This window comes from Pinus tabuliformis, chromosome 9 (genome assembly GCF_031772625.1).
Source record: "Pinus tabuliformis cultivar Carrire ecotype Pingquan chromosome 9, CPIR1, whole genome shotgun sequence".
Classification (NCBI taxonomy): Eukaryota; Viridiplantae; Streptophyta; class Pinopsida; order Pinales; family Pinaceae; genus Pinus; species Pinus tabuliformis.
Window position 1 is genome coordinate 1,251,274,262 of NC_142307.1, and position 14,786 is coordinate 1,251,289,047.

Below are 14,786 nucleotides of genomic sequence, written 5' to 3' on the forward strand. Positions count from 1 at the left end.
AGAAATGGATATGAGGATGCTCCTTCTACAGAGGTGAAAACCACCTCAGATGAAGGTGGGGATGTGTACTCGGCTTCTTCAAGTACACATGTAGATCATGAGGCATGGTTGATTGACTCAAGTGCATTTTTTCACTTCACTCCCCATAGAGAGTGGTTTTGTGAGTATGATAAATATGATGGTGGTGATGTCCTCTTAGGGGATGACAGGAAGGCTAGAATTGTTGGTCGCAGAAAAGTAAAGTTGAAGTTTCAAGGTGGAAGGGCTAGAACACTTTTAGGTGTTCTGCATATTCCTGCATTGGCCAGAAATCTGATTTTCGTAAGAAAGCTGGATGATGCGAGTGTAAACACAGTGTTCGATAAGGATACCTGCAATATGCTTCAGGGGGCACTAGTATTGATGCGGGGAGTTCGAATTGGAACTCTATACAAGCTGCAAGGTAGCATTGTTGTTAATGGGTGCAATAGTTCTGTGGTTCCTGAAAGTGGAATAGAAAATCTAGTGGTGTCTGGAGAGAATACCATGTTGTGGCATCAAAGGCTTGGACATATTGGAGAAAAGGGCCTTCGAATAATTCATGGTAAAGGTATGATAGTAGGTATGAGTAATAGCTCTCTGGATTTTGATTTCTGTGAAAATTGTGTATATGGGAAGCAGAATTGAGTGAGTTTCTCCTTTGGTAGTAAGAGGGAGAAACAGATATTAGAGCTTATGCACAGTGATGTGTTTGGACCTGTGAAGGTTCCATCACTGGGTAAGTCTATGTACTATGTACCATTTATAGATGACTTCTCAAGGAATACATGGATATATTTCCTTAAGAAGAAATCTGAAGTCTTTGACAGGTTTAAAGAATTTAAGGTTCTGGTGGAAAAACAGACAGAGACGAAGACGAAGGTGCTGAAGACAGATAACGATGGAGAGTTTTGCAGTAAGGAATTTGAAGAATTTTGTAAGAAGTGTGGTATAGCACGGTAGAAGACTACTCCATATACACCTCAGCAAAATGGAGTTGCAAAAAGAATGAACAAGACATTGATGGAAAGGGAAAGAAGCATGCTCAGTGGTGTCGGGTTAGGACAAGAATTCTGGGCAGAGGTGGTGAAGACTGTATGTTACCTGATCAACAGATCACCTTCATCAACGTTGGAGGATAAGACTCCATAAGAGGTATGGACTGGTAAGAAACCCTCTCTTTCACATATGAGGGTATTTGGATGTGATGCATATGTACATGTTCCAAAGGAGAAAAAACAAAGTTGGATAGTAAATTTGAAAAGTGCATCTTTATTGGGTATAAGGATGGTTTAAAGGGTTATAAGCTTTGGAACCCAGTAACAAGGAAGGTTGTGTATAGCTGAGATGTGGTGTTCAGAGAGGTGAAAGATGCTATTAAACATGAAGTCCAACCAAAGGAACCTGAGAAGATAGAGTTTGAGCTTAAGGAGGAAGATTCAGACTCTACAGTAGAGGAGGAATCAAAAGATGAAGAGCCACAAACTTCGGGTGTGAGAAGATTAGTTCGAGAAAGAAGGCAGCCAGAAAGGTATAGTCCATCTTCTTTCTGCTCAAATTTTGCTTTATCTATTACTGATGATGATCCCAGAACTGTGAAGGAAGCAGTAGATTCAGAGGATGGAAAACTCTAGAAAGAGGTCATGGTTGATGAAATGGCATCTTTGCATAAAAATGAGGCATGGGATCTGGTGGAGTTGCCGGCTGGAAGGAAACCCATTGGCAGCAAATGGTTGTTTAAGAAGAAGACAAATGCAGAAGGAAAGGTGGAGAAATACAAAGCTCGGTTGGTAGCAAAAGGTTATTCCCAGGTGCCCGGAATTGATTTTGGTGATATTTTTTCTCCTGATGCCAAGGTAGCTGCTATTAGATTACTTCTATTTGTTGTTGCTGCTTTTGATTTTGAGGTAGAACAGATGGATGTGAAGACATCATTTCTTCATGGGGATCTGGAAGAGCAGATATAGATGAAGCAACCTGAAGGTTTTGTGGTGAAGGGTAAGAAAGAACTGGTATGCAAGTTAAAGAAGTCTCTGTATGGGTTAAAACAGTCACCAAGGATGTGGTATCAAAAATTTGATACATTTATACAGGGACTTGGCTTCACCAGAAGCAAAGCAGATCACTGTGTGTATTTTAAATTAATTGGTGACCATGCTATTTATCTGGTCTTGTATGTGGATGATATGTTGCTAGTTGGAGATGACAAAGAAATTATCCAGGATTTGAAGACCCATTTTTCCTCCAAATTCAACATGAAAGATCTTGGTGTTGCAAACTATATTTTGGGCATGGAAATTAAAAGAGATCGGACAAAGAGGAAGCTTTGGTTAAACCACAGGAAGTATGTCGAGACAATATTGCAAAGGTTTAATATGTAGGATAGTAAACCAGTGAAGTTTCCTATTCCTATAAGTGTAAAGTTATTTGTTGAACAGTGTCCCAAGACACAAGAAGAGGAAGAAGACATGTCCCATGTTCCATATGCAAGTGCAGTTAGTAGCCTGATGTATGTGATGGTCTGTATTAGACCAGACATTGCACATGCAGTGGGAGTATTGAGTAGGTTTATGTCAAAACTAGGGAAGGAGAATTGGACAACAGTGAAGCGGGTTTTCAGGTATTTGCGTGGCACTAGTGATTATGGTTTTTGCTACCAAGGAAGACCAGGATTAGACAAAGTGTTGGATATTTGTGGCTTTTTTTATGCAGTCTGGGCTAGAGATCTGGATCAGAGAAGATCTACAAGTGGGTATGTGTTTAACCTATTTGGAGGTGCAGTCAGTTGGATGAGTAAGAAACAATCTGTAGTGGCATTATCAACTACAGAGGCAGAATACATGGTAGCCACTCATGCAAGCAAGGAAGTAGTTTGGTTGCAGAGATTGTGTTCAAGTATGGGGTTAGTAGAGGGAGCTATAAGGACAGACTGTGACAGTCAAAGTGTAATTTTCTTGGCAAAGAACCTTGCATGTCATTCAAAGACAAAGCACATTGATGTTCAATATCACTTTGTGAGGGATATGATAGAAGACAAAAAGGTGTTGCTGGTAAAGGTGGACACTTTGAAGAATACTGCAGATGCATTGACAAAATTTGTGAGCTATGAGAAGGTCTCTTGGTGTAGAGAAACAATAGGCATTGCAGGACTAGATAAATGACTAAGCTCTCCTGTGGCCCCCTGTGGAAAGAAAACAACAAGTGGGAGAATATTGGGTTGTGTTATATTCTTTCCACAACTAGCTGACGTAGTTAACCGGGGGGTTAAAATGGGGCAGAGCCCCTCCTTCGTTGCACCGATTACGTAGTGGGAGGGTCATAGGGGATTTGAGGGGTGCGAGTAACCCCATTCTATGGGGTTTGGGGCAGCGCCCCGAAAAATTTTGTTTTTGGACCCTATATTAGGTTGGGCAGACCTACCTATGGTTTTGTGCATGATTTTTCGCACATGGTTTTGGATGCGATGGTTTTCGGTCCATGGTATTGGATGCTTCAGTATGTATAAATATGTATTGTAACATTGAAAGGAACATAATGAAAAATCAAGCTGGTAGTCCCTATTTTGGGATCCAGGGGAAAATCTCTGTGTATATGTGTTTTATGTGTTATGCTCTCACATTGTTTATTTTCTATGTTTTAGAATTCGTATGCAGGTAATTTTTGTATGGGGTTAAAACCTACACAAAGTAGATATAGGCCAATTCTAAGGCAGATGACAAGATGGGATAGATGGCATGTGCATGAGTCGCATGATGTAAGGGCATCATGCAGTGAAGAACGCATGTTTGACATTCATGAGGGGCCACATGTGGCACAATGCATGTCCTGGTAATCGTAACTATTAAAAAAATGCTATTAATTAATTATTTTGTGTCTATTTAATTTAGTTAAATATTAATTTTCATGAAATGTGCCCATTTTACATGCATGAAACTTCACAATAATCATTCACATGCTAAAGCGCCCTGGTATCACTAGGTTCCACTAGCTAATCGGTGGGCTTACTCATTAAGATTCACTAACAAGTTTTAGAAGGTAGGGAAATGAGGTTTAGAAATATAGGAAGGGGTATTCAAATGTTATCCGACAAGTAGGGGATCTGACAAATCTTTTCATATTCTATGAATAAATTCAGTCACCGCTAGGGTTGCTTATGATAGCTATAGGAACTTGTAAACATGTAAGAATTGCTTTTTCCTCCTTGATGATGTTGAAGTGTAAGAATGTGATGAATGGTCCAATGGACCTTCCAACAAATATGGATGCATAAGTAGGAATATTATGTTAGTGAAAGTTAGCATTGTATGGTGAAGGGATACTAAGCACACACCATAATGGTTTTGGGGTTTAAGGGATATATACCGTAACCCTTTCTTCTGGTTTTCAAAATGAAATTGAATCTTCTATGGGCACTGGACTTCTATTTGCATTTATAGGTGTTGTCTCTCCTATTTTCTATGCCTATGACTCACAACTAGCTATAACCTTTCAATGAAAACAAGCTTTGGATACTGTTATCACTCAAAATTTTCTCTAGAAGTTATTAGAAGAAAGAAAATGAACGAGGTAACCACAAACCAACTTTTGGGCATAGGCCCTAGCCAACCTAAGTCCAGAGAGGTCTCTCTATATTATTTAGCTTTGTTTAATGGTATTTTAGGCTAGATCTTAACGTTCAAGGGGTTTTTGATTTGTATTGAAGATTGGGTGGTGGGAATCTTTAAACATATGGATTGGATGATGTCTCTAGTCCATTTGGCTATGGAGTCAACAAAAGAGTAGTAGTACTGGATCAACTCACTAAAGGGAATGTTCAAAGGGCAAGATAGCAGAGTAGAGTGCAAGTCTTTAGGCCAGAGGGGTGAAAAGGTTTTAACCAAGGTGAGAGAGCAATTAAGAATTCTCAGACTGGGATTGAAACAAGGAACAAAGGGTAATCGGAAACAAAGGGCAATTAAGAATCCTTTGCTATAGATTATAAAGAAACAACCTAAACTAAGGAGCAACTAAGAATTCCTTAACTTAGATTATCAGTAGAAAACATGTATTTGCCTAACTGTTATAACAGAGTGTAATTAAACAAATTCTGATACAATACTCTAGTTATGGCATTCAGATTTAGATAAACAATATGGAAAAAATTTAAGAGATAACAACAATGTGAGAAAATACTTGTCTGCACTTCGCTCTACACATGAATCCTCTGAAATATCTCGTCTTTATTCATCAATCCAGCTTGTTGGCTCAGTCAATGCTCCACTGGCTTTACAATCTTTCGATCAAGAAGTCTATAAAAATGTCTAAGAATCCACCCTACATACTTCAAATTGTGAAGTATTTATACTAAGGTTTTATTACAAATATCTCAAACTGACTTGAGATTTAATCTAGGAAATACAAAATATCTTCTCGCAAGAAGATAGAGGCAGCTATTGAATTGCTTTCATGTTGTCCCTTTTATTGTGGTATTACTAGCTGTTATGGTTTTTTTTTAGCTCTTTATGATCTTTGCTATTTGAATCATTATGCTGGAGGTTTTATTCACTTCTGGCTTTCATCTGATACTCTTTGTCACTGATACTCTTTCACTCTGATGACCTGTCTTTATCCTTTTTCTGTCTTTCCTTTTTACTGTACAATTAATATTTTGATGTGTGTTTCAATAGTAATTTCTTTTGTTTTTTACTTGTATCAGCATCAGGAAGTGGATATCAATCAAGTCTCAATGTGTTTTATCTTTTGTCTTCTAACTGCATCTTCGGTCTGGCTCCTCTGTTTTGACTGTCCATGTCTCTGTATAAGTGTTTTCTTCTCGGCTCTGTGTGTAGTTGTATTCATCTTCTATTCTTTGTATGATGGTCTTCTTCTTTTTAATATAGGCTTTTAACAGGTTTCTGGTCAAGTCTTGGAGTAAATAAGGTCTGCGACTAGTATCAGAACTGTTTATCCAAGCCTTGGCCTTCGGCTAATTAACTGCAAAATTCAACTATAGTTAAGAAAACATCGGTTGGCTGGAAAGGCACTTGATGGCTTTCTGGCATAGGGATTCCTGGGAAAGGGGTCGTAGCAGTGTTTTTGACGTAAATGGAGGTGGACTTGCTTCGCAAAGGTTCATGGTGGCACTGAAGGGTTTTATGGTTTTACACTATTAAATGGGCAAAAAGAGTGAAAACAAAGTTTTCGGGGTTTAAAGTCTTAACGGGAAAATTTAAAATATGACACGAAATTCATATTTATGGATCATAGGTGGTTTATCGGGTTGGCGGGGAGGCAGTTTTAGGGGTCGTCTCACCACTTTTATGGTGTGGGCAATTTTTAGGAGAGTTCACCCGATGTATGCCAGAGCTTGACACGTAGCCATCGGGGGGTCGGGGAAAACCGCATTATTAGGCGAGTAAAGGTAGGCTATTAGGCTCGACTGATATTGCTATGGTCCATTAGATTTGGGCAATTGTGGTCTAGCAGTAGTCGAGCGAGGAAGCTGCGCGGAGAAAATGAACAGGAGTTGAAGGGGGGCCCAGGGGTTTTAATCACAGCGGTTTGGGATTAATTTAGGAATTAATCTTGGGTTTAAAATGATCGGGTCGGGCTTAATGAGGGAGTTTAACTCCTTGGGTAAAATTTAGGCATTGGGTGAGGCTGATATGGATCGTGTCATTGGATTTGAGTGCAGATGATCGAACGGTGGTCGGGTCGATGAAGAAGCCCGAGTGAAATATACGGAGGCTTAAAGGAGGCCCAAAGCTTTTAATCAAAAGTAATTTGGGTTTATTTGGGCTTAATGGGGAATTTATATGTTTTGTCGGGATAAGGGGTAAATGTAGTAGTTTTTATTTAAACTAAGGATTGGGGTATTTATAAAGGGATTTTTTGTTCATTTATGGGAAAAGGGTTTATGGGGGATTTATACAATAAAATTAGTAATTAATATGAAATGAGATGGCGGAGTGGGTTTTTCCTTAGTAAAAGGTAAAAGGTATGCATTTGTGCACTTAGCTTTATACTTAGGATAAAAAGCTTTTTGTGGGTTTTTGAGCGAAAAGGGATTTATATGGGGGGGTTTCACTTTTCTTAGGTAAATTGTGTTTAAACCTTAGGAAAAGGGGTTTTCTTAGGGTGATGAGGGGAAATGGTTTTTATGAAGGGGGGATGATTTTATGAAGGGGATTCTAGTACTTGTATCCATAAGTCATTAAGCTGAGGGTCCAGTCCCACCAAAAAACAAAGAAATGCTCTGAGCCTCTTTGACTTGTAGGATTAAAAGTACTTAGAACATACTTGTACATAGGAAATTAGTAAGTAAATGGGAAAAGTGAATGAGGGGGAGTTAATCACATGAACTTGTAAACCTTTGTCTTTTCTTCCATAGTTGACCATGCATATTGAAAGATGTATCTGAGCATGATGCATGTGCTTTGGTCTAATTAAATTTGTAGTTCAACAACCTTTCTTCTACTTACCCATTTCTTACCTCTAACATATTTTCTTCATTTCTTTGGGTGCATTTAGACTAGCAAACCTTTATTCATCTATTTTTCTTTTGAAAAGTAATCTATCTAATTCTAACCTTATATCATCCAAGGGCTCAGATTAAGCTTATGAGCTCCTTTTATTTTCTTTACCTAACTATGATCTGCAAGATTAAACTATTTGGTCAGATTTTATTCTCTAACTATAAACATAAAATTCAAAGCATGGAATAACCAAGATTAAACAGTTTGATTACCATGGATTGTGGCATGAATAACAAGTTGCACATAATCATATTATGCATAAAAGTAAAGAATAGTGGAATTTAGACTTGCACACTTTCATGGTATTTTTGTTTTTGGGGTTCATATATTTTCATTTTATTTTTTACCTTTTCTTATTCTTTTGTCCTTTGATTTTTCTTTTAGGACATACCCTCTTTACATTTTTTACTTTTTATAATATGGAAAACATTTGCAGAAAGCAAAGGTATGTACGATATTACAAGGCTTAACCTTAGTCATTCAAAATTATGACTCCTATTGGTATAGGAACCTAATAGTGGCTCCACTTGGGGATGGCATTTTCTTGTGAAATGTCAAGAACTTTAGAGATCAGTAGCCTTTGAATTGTTGTTGATGTTTCCTTGCAAAGTGTCCTTCTATGAATTTGCATTATTGATACTTATGATAGTGAATTTTTTAAAGCTTAGGGCCTTCTCTCCGGGCTTCAACTTCAAAGATCACCATCCAATCCAAACTTAGACTTTTGAAAATAGAATATATACAAATGAAAATTAGTAATTAGGTTCAAAGTAATGTTTTAGCATTTGACCATTCTTGGCCCACCTTCTGCATCTGTACCATCAATTTCTCTCAAGAAGAAAGCATTATTTCCTCTATAAGCATAAATGACATAAGGACCTTTCCATAGGAAATCAAATTTCCCATGTTTTCCTTTATCTTCCCTTCTTGAGTCCCACTTGAGCACTTTGTCACCAATGTAGAAATATTCAGCCTTGGTTCTCTTATCAAAAATCTTCTTTACCTTTTCTTGCACAACTTGAGACTTGACATAGACCGCTTCTCTTGTTTGTTGTAGATGAATAGTTTGGTTGATTCTTCTTTGGATACTATTTGGTTCAACTTGTATTTCTTGAAGTATCTTCATTACCGACACTCCCAAAGAGGATGGAAAGACAGCTTCCATTCCATAAACTAGTTGATAGGGAGAAGTACCAATTGATTTCTTAGTAGTCAATCTGTCTACCCATAAGGCCTTGACTAGCTTTTTATTCCAAGTTTTCTTATTGTCCTCTAGTAACTTATTGATGATATTTACTAGGTTTTTGTTTGAGGATTCTGCCAATCCATTACCTTGAGGGTAATATGTTGTGGAATGGCCAAGGGTGATATGGTATTTATTGCAGAAATCTATCATTCTTTTGGATTTAAAGGCTGTTGCATTATCAGTAATGAGCTTAGTTGGACATCCAAATCTTGATAGAATATTGGTTTCAAGGAAGGTTACGATAATAGTATCTGTGGCTTGCCTCGAAGGTATGGCCTCTATCCATTTTGTGAAGTAGTTTGTGGTAGTGAGGATCCATTTGTGTTGGGCAGAGGAGGGTGGGTGAATTTCACCAATGAAGTCTAGACCCCATTGTTGAAAAGGTATTTCAGCAGAGATTGGCTTGAGGGGTAAAGGTAAGAGCTTTTTCTTCCCCTCAAAAATTTGACATTTGTGACAGGAGGTCACATATTTTTTGACATCAGCAAACAAGGTAGGCCAGTAGAAACCAGCTCTAAGGATTTTATCTGCAGTAGTCTTCCAGTAAAGGTGTCCTCCACAGTCACCTGCATGAAACTCTTGTAAAACTTTGTCAGATTCTTATTTTAATAAGCAATTGAGAAGAATACCTTCATGATATCTCCAAAACAAAACATTGTCTAATATACAAAATCTTAAGGATTTCATCTTTAAAAACCTTCTTTTAGTCCTAGATAATTCAGGAGGAGCTTGTAAATTTAGTAAAACATAAATAATATCAGCATACCATGGTGATTCAAGAAAGGCCTGGCTGATTAGTGGAGTCACCATCTCCTCTTCATTATCTATTGCTACAATAAAGTTTATATCCAAGGCCTCACAGTTCGATTCATCCATGATCTTGGATACACCTTGGCCCTTGATTAACTTTGTAGGTTTAATTTCTATATCATACTCTAAGATAGTAGCAATCCTCTTTCCATTAGGACCATCTTGAGTTAGGATGTCTTTTACTACTAAATTAGGAACGTAGGCTACTATGTGAGAATATAAGATGTATACCCTAAAATCTTTAATGGCTTTGACCAAAGCCAAGGCCTGTTTTTCCATTATGTTATATTTCAAGGGGGCATCTCTCAGGGATTTGCTAAAGAAAGCAATGGGTTGTTCATAGCCCTAATCATGTTTCTGTAATAGGATAGTAGCTATTGTGTGCTATGAAGCAAATGAAAACAAAATGAAATCTCTATCAAATTTAGGACTGATTAGTACAGGTGTTTTAGTTAAGGCTAGTTTGATGTCTTCAAAGGATTTCTTAGCGTCAACAATCCATTTCATGGTGGAGTCTTTTTTTAGCATGTTGTTTTGTGATTTAATTAATTATGCTAGGTTAGATATAGATCTTCTAATAAAATTGATTTTTCCTAAGAAAGCTTGTAATTCTTTAATGTTCCTGGGGTGTCTTATTTGTAAGATGGCTTCTATTCTTGCAGGGTCTATTCTTATACCATCTTTCGAAATTATGTGACCTAACAACTTCCCCTCCTCTAACCCAAACAAGGAATTTTTGGGGTTCAAGGAGATTCCAAACTTCCTGCATTTAATAAAAAATTGCCTTAGATGATCCAAATGTTGATTGTCAGACTTTAAAAATACAGTAATATCATCTAAATATATCACAAGGAAATCATGAATTTCTTTAGCAAAGGTTATATCCATAGCCCCCTGAAAAGCAGTTCCTGCATTCATTAGCCCAAATGGCATTTTCACATACATAAAAGTGCCCCAAGGAGTAGTAAAGGCAGTTTTGGGTTGGTCATCAGGATAAACTAAGATTTGACTATAACTAGAAAACCCATCCAATAATGAGATTCTAGTTGATCCAACTACTCTCTGTAAATTGTGATCCATTTTGGGGAGAGGGTAATTTTCTTTAAGTGATACTTTATTGAGATTTCTGAGATCCACACAGCGTTTGATCTCACCAGTTTTATTTCTAGTTGGCACCAAGTTTGAGACCCAATCAAAAAATCTGATTGGTGCAATTATTTTAGCATCATACATCCTCTGAATTTCTTTTTCAATAGCAGGTAATAAGACAAGATTGATCCTTCTTAGTTTTTGTTTGAAAGGATTTTGATTTTCTTTGATAGGAATTGTGTGCTGGATGATGTTGGTGTCATAGGACTTAAGGTCTTTGTAACTCAAAGCAAAAACATCCCTAAATTCTTTCAACAACTCAATGTATTTCACTTTTTTAGTTGGAGGTAATGATTTTGAAAATTTGATCAATTTAGGATTTTCATCAGTGCTTATATTACATTCCTCTATATCAAACCTTAATGGTTCCATTTTAGGTTTCCTAGGAACATCATTTGAATCAAATAAATCTTCCAAAGGGGTTAATCCCTTTGGTAAGAAGTTATCCTTTAGATTAATTACTTCATTTTCTTCATTGATTATTTCATCAATCTCCATTAGCTCTAAGTTATTTACACCTAATTTGGTGAATTTAGTTGGGTTAAGTCTATCTATCTTATCATCTTCTATCTCATTTATCTCTATCTTATCCTTAGTGTCAGGTCTATGGATGTATCAGTATCTATATTATTATTTACAAACTCTTCTTCTGAAAGTAAAAGGTTGTTTATATGTTTATCATTAGAAAATATTTGTCAGTTCTTCAAATTATTTGGAATTGCATGTCTGTGCCTAACTTCAGTAGTGTACTAATAGTTAGGTTGGAAGGGTAATTTACAAGTGTTGGAAAACATTGCTAAACTATGGGCTTGCATGTTATGTTTTCTAGGGATTACTACAAGCTTTGTTTCTAAGAAAGTGTTAAGTATTTCTACAATAGTATCTCTATAGCAACTTAATCTAGGGTCTTTAGTCATATATACATCATCAATCTGTTTCACAATTAGTTCAAATTCTCCCACAACATAAACTCTTTTAGCTCCTAGATTCCTAACTAACTTAAGACCTAAAATTAATGCCTCATATTCAGCTATATTATTAGTACATTTAAAATTCAATCTATATGCATGGTCTTCTGAGTAATTGTTCTCCAAATTATATATCCACACTCCTGCTCCTACTCCTAACCTATTGACTGATCCATCAAATTCTAAATGCCATAATATCTCATGATCATAATTTTCACTATCTGGTGCAACAAACTTTTCATCATTCACAGCAATTAGACCTTCTTGTTCATTGAATAGCTCTATAGTCTGATTAGCTTCATTTTGTGTAGAAACTGCAATTTCTTTTGGTTCTGTATCAATACTGTCTAAAAGTGTTTCTTGAGTTTGATCAGCATTATACAAGATAAAAGAATCAATATCTAAGTGTATGGAGTAGATGGGAAAGTTTTGAGGCCAATCCTGGCTACTTACCATATATTTCATTAAGGTTTCTCGGTATAGTTTCTTAGGTTGTCCAAAAATAGAAGTTGTTGTATATGACATATCTAGTTGTAGAGATCCCTGAAGTTTGGCTCCCCATAATCTGGATAATAGCATGCCATACTTTGGTGGGATGTCAGCAACTACAATGTCCATAAGGATGCTTTTGGCAGTGTATTGGACTAATGTAACACATAGGTCTTTAATCAATCCTAGACACTTTACTTGAGTCGATTCAAATGAGAATAAGTCTTTGTAAGGCCTTGTAATGCCTAGGTTCAATCTCCATTACTGATTTGGGCATTCAATTGTGAGAGGCCCCAGAATCCAACATTGCATTGTGTAGAATTTTGTCATGGATACTAAGGCTAATATAAAAAGGTGGAACTCCTCCTTCTAATGGTTTGCCATTAACATCTGGGCCAAATATAAGTTCTGGTTTGTCATCAAACAAGTTAACTGAATCCTCAATTTCCGCAATGTTTAAGGTCTGGTTTATCTGTGATTTGTAAGGTTCATTCTTGATTAGTTCTGTTAAAGGGACTGGAAACTTTAGCTTTTGTTGGGTCCCTATAATACTAGTGATTACCCCATTACTATTGTAGTTATACCCCCTATTTATATTGTTGTGCCCCTATTACCTCCATATTGTTATTTCTGTGCCCCATAGAATCCCTCTATTGTTATTTTTGTGGCTTTATATTATTATTGTTAGGTCGGCTGGATTATATTGTGACTCCTTAGACTCCTATATATAGAAAGGAGGTTTCGTCATTTGTATCATCCAAGAATTGTTCATTTATGTAATGTAAAGGAGGTTTCCCCCTCGAAGAGGCTGAATTCTAAGGCGTGGATTTATCTTTTCTATCTTTTCTTGAGCTGGTTTCATAACATTTGGTATCAGAGCTTTGGATTCTAGGGTTTCGCTGCTCCAAACAGGTCATCGTGGCATTTTCGCTATAACTTTTTTTCTGTGACGTTTCAGAAGTCAAAAAAAAAACCCATTTGAGAAGAATTGGCGCTGAACCTTGGGTCCAAATTTCAGAGCTTTTCGCGTGATATTTTTGGAGATATGATCTGAGGAAGTTGGCCTTTTTGCAGACTCCTGAATTACATTCAAAACAGGTGACCTGGGGAAAATCGTCATAACCCTCTCTCTGAGGATCGGATTGAAATTTCGTAAAAAGGTACAGAAAGAGGACGGATTTTAGTTTCTTGTAGGTGTGTTTCAGATTCAAAGGTTGAAACAATGACTCGTGCCACGTCGTACAAGTTCGCTCTACTGAACCAGTCTAAAAGCAAGTCATTGTGGGAGATTTCACATAACTCTTCCTTGGAGAATCCAATTTGGCTCAGACTTGTGGCATTGGAAAGAGGACGCAGAAGGCTACTGCAGGTAGCATTTTCAGAATTGGATGATCCGAAATTACAGAGATACATCAGATTCAATATCAGGCTTCTATAAAGTGAAAAAAGGTGTGTAGTTTTTTTTTAATTTTTGTGTAAGCTTGGTTTAACGGAATTCAAAGGGCATAGTAAAACATTATTATCGGTAACTGATGCCCCGAGGAAAGAAAATGCAAACACCTAGTAAGGAACCTGAAAGCTCTAGCATGACTCATGAAGAAGAGGAAGAAATGCTACATGATATATCAAAATTACAAGAACAAGTGCAACAAATGTCACGCTCACAAAAGCTAACAGAAGCTAAGATAAGTGGCGTGGAATCTAAGGTAAATGGCGTGGAATCTAAGATAAAGGGCATGGAAGCTAAGATGGATGGCATGGAAGCTAAGGTGAATGGCATGGACTCTAAAATTGATGGCATGGATGATAAGATGGATGAATTGAAGAAGTTGCTACAAGAAAGGGTCACTAATGGTGAAAAGGTAGTAAAGGAAACTCATGATGAGAATAAAAGAAATGTTAATCATGATTCCATAGACTCTAATGTTGGATCGAAGACTCACCATGTTCCAAAAATCGATATGAGGAAGTTTGATGGCAAGGATCCCGCCACATGGATATTACAGATGGAGCAATTCTTCGATCTCAATAATGTGCAAAACACACAAAAGGTACGTATGGCAACTTTATATTTGGAACCAAATCAGTTTGTATGGTATCAATGGCTTTGTTCTCGTAAACAATTTATCACTTGGGCAATTTTTACGGAAGAATTGATAGCACATTATGAGGATACAAAAAGCAACACTTTTTTTAGCCAATTGATAAGTCTCAAACAAAAGGGTTCAATAATGGAGCACATTGAGGAGTTCCAAAAATTGAACATAAGGGTAAAAGATATTCCAGAGGAGCATAGGATTGATGTGTTCATAGGGTCTTTAAAGGATAATATCCAACATGATGTGCGCCTTTGGGAACCTGATTCATTAGAGAAGGCATTCAGGTTAGCAAGAAAAATGGAAAGCAAAATTATGGCAACTAGGAAGCATACCGTTCACAACTATAAAGACGGAAGTGTTGTTGCCCATAGTCTTCCACAACCTACAAGGTTGACACCACAACAATTGGAAGAAAAAAGAGCAAAAGGGCTTTGTTACAATTGTGATAGCAAATACACAAAAGGTCATAAGTGTGCTGAGAAGAAATTATTCT